Source organism: Podarcis cretensis, assembly GCF_951804945.1.
Source record: "Podarcis cretensis genome assembly, chromosome: 8".
Classification (NCBI taxonomy): Eukaryota; Metazoa; Chordata; class Lepidosauria; order Squamata; family Lacertidae; genus Podarcis; species Podarcis cretensis.
This window is the reverse complement of record NC_137177.1, coordinates 16,396,136-16,402,173: the sequence shown is the minus strand read 5'-3', so window position 1 is coordinate 16,402,173 and position 6,038 is coordinate 16,396,136.

The following is a 6,038-nucleotide window of genomic DNA, read 5'->3' as shown; positions in this document are numbered from 1 at the left end:
CTAGTCAGGAGTGTGAAATTGCCCAGCTCCCTCTAACCATCACTTGCAAACCTAGTTTTTTTCAGAGGTCTGACTCTGAGCCACCCAAGAAAGGTCCGCTAAGGCTGAGGTGAGTCAGCATGACTGGAACCCAAAAGCAGAGCAGAGCACCACATGAATCTCCTTATTGGGAAGGTGGCATAATTGCCTTGTTTTCAAACTCTTTGCTCATAAAAGAGGCCGTCAAGAGCTTGCTTCCTCCTGTTTTCTTCTTAAAGAATTTGATTTAATTGTGCAAACCTCTCTGGATGCAATTTGGGTGAATGGCAGTATGAAGAAGGTTTAAGCATATTCAACAGCAATTTAAAGCCTGTGACTTCCCCCAGAGAATTCTGGGAACTGATGTTTGCCCCTCACAGAGCTACAGTTTCCAGCACCCTAAACAAACTACAGTTCCCATGATTCTTCAGGGAGGGAGTCATGTGGTTTAAATGTGCACTACGCGGTTGGCTCTGTGGTCTAAACCACTGAGCCTCTTGGGCTTGCCAATCAGAAGGTTGGCGGTTTGAATCCCTGCGATGGAGTGAGCTCCTGTTGCTCTGTCCCATCTTCTGCCAACCTAGCAGTTCGAAAGCGCTCCAGTGCAAGTAGATAAATAGGTACCGCTGCTGCGGGAAGGTAAACAATGTTTCCATGCGTTCTGGTTTCCATCACGGTGTTCTGTTGCACCAGAAGTGGATTAGTCATGCTGGCCACATGACCCGGAAAGATGTCTGTGGACAAACGTCAACTCCCTCGGCCTGAAAGCGAGATGAGTGCCGCAGCCCATAGTTGCCTTTGACTGAACTTAACCATCGAGGGGTTGTTTACCTTTACCTTACCTAGATATGCTTTGATTTCGTTGTGTGGATTTATACATTTAAGACTGTGTGGGAAATTAAAATGCACCCACCTGGCACCATTCAGAGGAGCATGGATGCTACTGGGTAGTCTTTGGGGGTGCATTGAAGGTCCCCACAGAAGGAACCCCTTCCAGAGGACCCCCTCTGCTCAAGCCCGCAACTGGCCTGTCCAAACAGCCAGCATTTTACCCAAACAATAAGTAACATTGTGCTCTGTGAGGTAGCAGTTGTGAGTGGCAATGTCCCTTCAACTCATCCCATAAGTTGGGTTTCTGGTTTAAAACTGAATTCAGATTGTTTGGGTTTCAATGCTGCTCTATGTGGTCAGTATAAGGGAAGTCTTAGTCAGCAGTGATTCAAACAATTATGGGATTAAGAGTGCCCAGGAGAATCCAAGATAAAGGGGAAGAAGTCTGTCTGCTTTTGCCACGTGGCCTTCCTCTTTCCCCAGTTGCCTCATAAGCAGCAAGTCTGAAGAACGTCACAACATTCAGTTTAGCGCTTTGTGTAGTTTCCTCTGAAAGAGCATTTCCTCAAATGTGTTTGCATCGAGTAGGTATGGAAGGACCTGTCAATTTCAGTTTCCTCAGTTTCTCATTGTTCCAAAGTTAAATTCAGTTCTTCACATTTTGCAATATTTTTTTTTTACAAACCCCATGAAAATTCATCACGTTCGTGCAAATTTCATCTAAAAGCAATACTTTTTAATATGCAGTTGTGAGTAATGTAGGTTTCCTTGCAAACAATTTCTCCATACATAATGCATGTTTGCATGTCATTTTTCACTCATTTATTCATTTTTATGCACACTTTCCCCTAAATGTCCTTTTTTGGGGGGTAAACATTGGAACATTGGTTGGCTGACGAATTGCATTGCAAAATTCAGATATGTACACATTTCAGAGGATAGTTGTGTTTTGGTTCGCATAATGCTTCAGAAAGTGAAAATTTGATAGATTTCAGATTCATATGTGTACTGATTCGAAATTCTCCTCCATTCCCAGCATCAAGTAATCTTCACAAGTTTATTTTAAAAACAACAACAACCTTGCTCTTCAAAACTAAAAGCATTTCAAAAGTTGCTAACCATTTAAAGCCAACCATTGAAATTTTAAAACCACCATCGGCCACCATAAAGAGACAATTAAATGATGGAAGGTTAGCCACAGTAAGGGACTATGGAGGAATTCATTTCAGTTTGCCTTTACAGTGGACGCTCTGGATACAAATTAAATTCATTTTGGGGGTCTGTCTGCAACCTGAAACATCCGTAGACAGAGGTGCTGCTTCTGCGCACATGTGCGGTATGATTGAGCACTTCTGCGCATGTGCGTGTGGCAAAACCCGGAAGTATACACTTCCCAGTTTGCCATGTTCGTAAACCGAAAGTTACGTATCCAGAGTGGTACATAACTAGAAGTTCCACTGTAAATGCAAAAATTACCTAATTTGCACTTTCTGGAAGAATACTTAAGCCAAAACACAGTCATCCATTGAGATCTACTTTGGAACACCCTGCCTCTTGAGATCAAGCAGCCACCTTCCCTGTATTCTTTTCAGTGCCTGCCTAAAACAGACATGCTTTTTCAAGTAGACCCATCAAATTCAGTGCCAGCACTCATTTCCTTAACAGCTGCCTTCCATTTCAATTTGTAGGCCTGAGGGAACTTCGCCAGGCTGAGTCAGATGCTGTGCTCAGTGTGTGTGGCTCACAATAGACAGTGATTCATGCTATGTCATCAAGATTCCAGTTGTGTGTTTGTTCATGTACACCTGAAATCCTACACTCACTTATTGAGAGCAAGTCCTCTTGAACTCAGTGGGGCTGGGGCTTACTTCTGAGTAGACACTGCAAAGTACAGCAGTACCTTGGAAGTCAAACAGCTTAGTTCCCAAACATTTTGGCTCCCGAACATCGCAAACCCAGAAGTGACTGTTCCTGTTTGTGAACTATTTTTGGAAGCCGAACATCTGGCAGGGCTTCCGCTGCTTCCAATTGGCTGTAGGAGCAGCCAATCAAAAGCCATGCTTTGGTTTTCAATCTTTTTGGAAGTCGAATGCACTTCCAGAACGGATTTCATTCGACTTCCAAGGTACAACTGTACTTGCCTGTGCCTTTCAAAAAGTCATGAAAACTATGGGCTGGCTCAAAGGCTAGTCCTATGCAGAGTAGACCCACCAAAATTAGGTCCATTAATTTTAGTGAGTCTGTGCTGAGCAAAACGTAGGCCACAATCAGCATACTTTTAAAGTGTTACAAAACTACTTTGAACATTCAAGTCTTCCCCCATAGATTTCTGGGTGTTGTTGTTTGTTAAAAGTGCTGAGACTTGTTTAGGCCACCCCCATTCCCCTCCCAGACCTACAGTTCCCAGAGAACCTTAGGAAGAGGGATTTATTGTCAAACCACTCTGAGAACTGTAGGTCTGGTAAGGGAATAGGAGTCTCCTAAACAAGTCTTTGCACCTTTAACAAACTACAGCTCCCAGAATTCTTTGGGGGAAGGCCTTGAAAATCCAAAGGGGTATCACAGTGCTCAAGGAATTCTGGACACCGTGGTTTGTTATGGGTTGATGAGAATCATAACTCTGTGGGATATAAACTACAGTGCCCAGAATTCCTTGAGGGAAATTTTATGCTTTGAATGTTCTTTAAATGTATTGTGTGTACAAAACCTCAGCTGCAAATTGGCATGTGCTGGAACATCAGAAAATGGGGTCGGTGGGACTTACACGCACTCTTCCCTGATGTAATACTATTGCATTGCTGTCTATCTTATTGAGTTTTAAATAAATTGTAATATATTGTAAGTTATTTGACACGGGGGGGGGGGACGGACGGACCTACAGATATGGTCCAAAAGGCGCACAGGCAGTTGTGTATATATGGGAGAATTTTTAAAAGCAAGTGGGACTTCCGGGTTGGCGCCATTGCCGAATGGTGGACTCCCTCCGAGCTCCGGAGGGAGCCTGCTCGGCAGGGGCTGGGTTCTACCGCGCCGGCGACGCGGGGACCCTCAAAAACCATGGGCGCTGAAACCCATGGGCATGGTGACTCGGCGGGCACCGTTTGCGTCCCCCCCGACCCGCGAAGGAGCCTTTTTAAAGGCTGCGGAGCGGGTGACGGGGGGGTGCTGTGAGTCCTCCGCTTCCCCTGCCGAGCGAAGCTGCATGCCATTCGACGGAGAGCGCTGACTTCTTCCATTGAAAATTTGGACTTTAAAAGAATAACCCGTGAGTAATTGGAACTTGGATTAAAAAAGGGGAAAAATTCTTTTTAAATTCGGAGCGAGCGGGGGAGGTGCAAAAAGGAAGTCAGCCTCCCCCCTGTTGTAGAGGAGCTAAAGCAAAGGATTTGACAACTAAGATCGAGTGCAACCTTTTTTTGATAAAATTATTAACTTCGCGATGGAAAATTATAAGACTGGGCTGGAGGAGAAAAGTGGAATGTGAATTAAAAGGCAACCCCCCCCCCCGGAAACCCCGGGAGCGATCCGTAAGAGCGCCGGGAGAGGAGAAATAGAGGTTTTGACAGCTGTCAAAGGAGCTGTCAAAGCGGAAGAACAAAAAGAGAACTTTGTTACGAGGACTTTTCTGGTCACATTTGTTACAAATTGGATATAAATTGTTTAAAACAAGGAATAATAAGTTACTTTGACTGTTGGGTGTGATCGGGAAGGAAACTGAGTTACTATAATCCCTCTAGAGGAGCTGTGGGACACTACAAGTATTGTTGGCATCGAATTTGAATAGGACTTTTTATCTCCTGGGAAACTGCAGAAATGGAACACTATTTTGTCTACAGAGGTCTACACACTAAAGGAGACAATAGATTTATCTATTGAAGAATGGAAGGGACTTGACGTAATGTTTTGTTCCTGAATAACAAAGCCTCTGCAGAGGAATTAGAAGCTTTTTGGAATTAGAACATTTGTGCAGGAGAGCAGGGGAAAAAAAAAAGAGGAGGAGAGAGAACAACAAGAACAACAAGAATAACAAGAACTGGACAAAGTTGGAAGATAGACTCCTTCCAAGATTGGACATGTGAAATCAAAGAGGACCAAAAGACGGCAAAGACTAATAAAAAGACGGCAAAGTGGACTGGTGAAGGACTGTGGTTTAGATGTGGGAGCTCCAGGATGACAGTAGATATTGACGGACATTGGGAACGCAACCGGGAAAGGGGGGAGGGAAATTTGGAATCCAAAGGGTGTTAAATTACATTTTATTCTTTTTTCTATTTTTCTGTTTATTTTAATCTGTATTGCATATTAAAGAGGGGAACTCGTGGAAGGGAACAGGTCGATTTTAGGGGATGGGAAAATATTTTTTAAATTGGGTCAACGATAAATAATTTTAAAATTTGGGGTAAGAATTTGTTGAATCTATTTGAAAGAATTGGAATACAAGAGGGGGAGGGGAGGGGAAGTCCTGGAAGGATGCCAATGAAAATTAGGTTTTAAATTTGGATGTTTTTCTTTTTCTGTTATATTTGAAAATCTTTAATAAATATTATTTAAAAAAATTTTTTTTTTTAAAGCAAGTGGTCCTCACTGACCTGGTGCAAAAAGGTCTTGTCATTCCGAGGCTGCCTCAATAAAACACTATCACTCCACACACCCTTACCTGGGAGTAAGGCCCACTGAACTCAGTGCGGCTTACTTCTGTAAAGGTAAAGGGACCCCTGACCATTAGGTCCAGTCGTGACCGACTCTGGGGTTGCGGCGCTCATCTCGCTTTATTGGCCGAGGGAGCCGGTGTACAGCTTGCGGGTCATGTGGCCAGCATGACTAAGCCGCTTCTGGCGAACCAGAGCAGTGCACGGAAACGCCGTTTACCTTCCCTCTGGAGCAGTACCTATTTATCTACTTGCACTTTGAAGTGCTTTTGAACTGCTAGGTTGGCAGGAGCAGGGACTGAGCAACGGGAGCTCACCCCGTCGCAGGGATTCAAACCGCCAACCTTCTGATTGGCAAGTCCTAGGCTCTGTGGTTTAACCCACAGCGCCACCTGCTTCCCATCGGCTTTCTTCTGAGTAAACAGTTATTTATTAGATGTAAGTCAGCAGCTCCAGATGACCCAGCTCGGCTAGGCGCTGGGGCGGATTTCACCTTGCAGAGCCAAGCCAACGTTGCTGATGGGCCCTCCACCCCTTGGC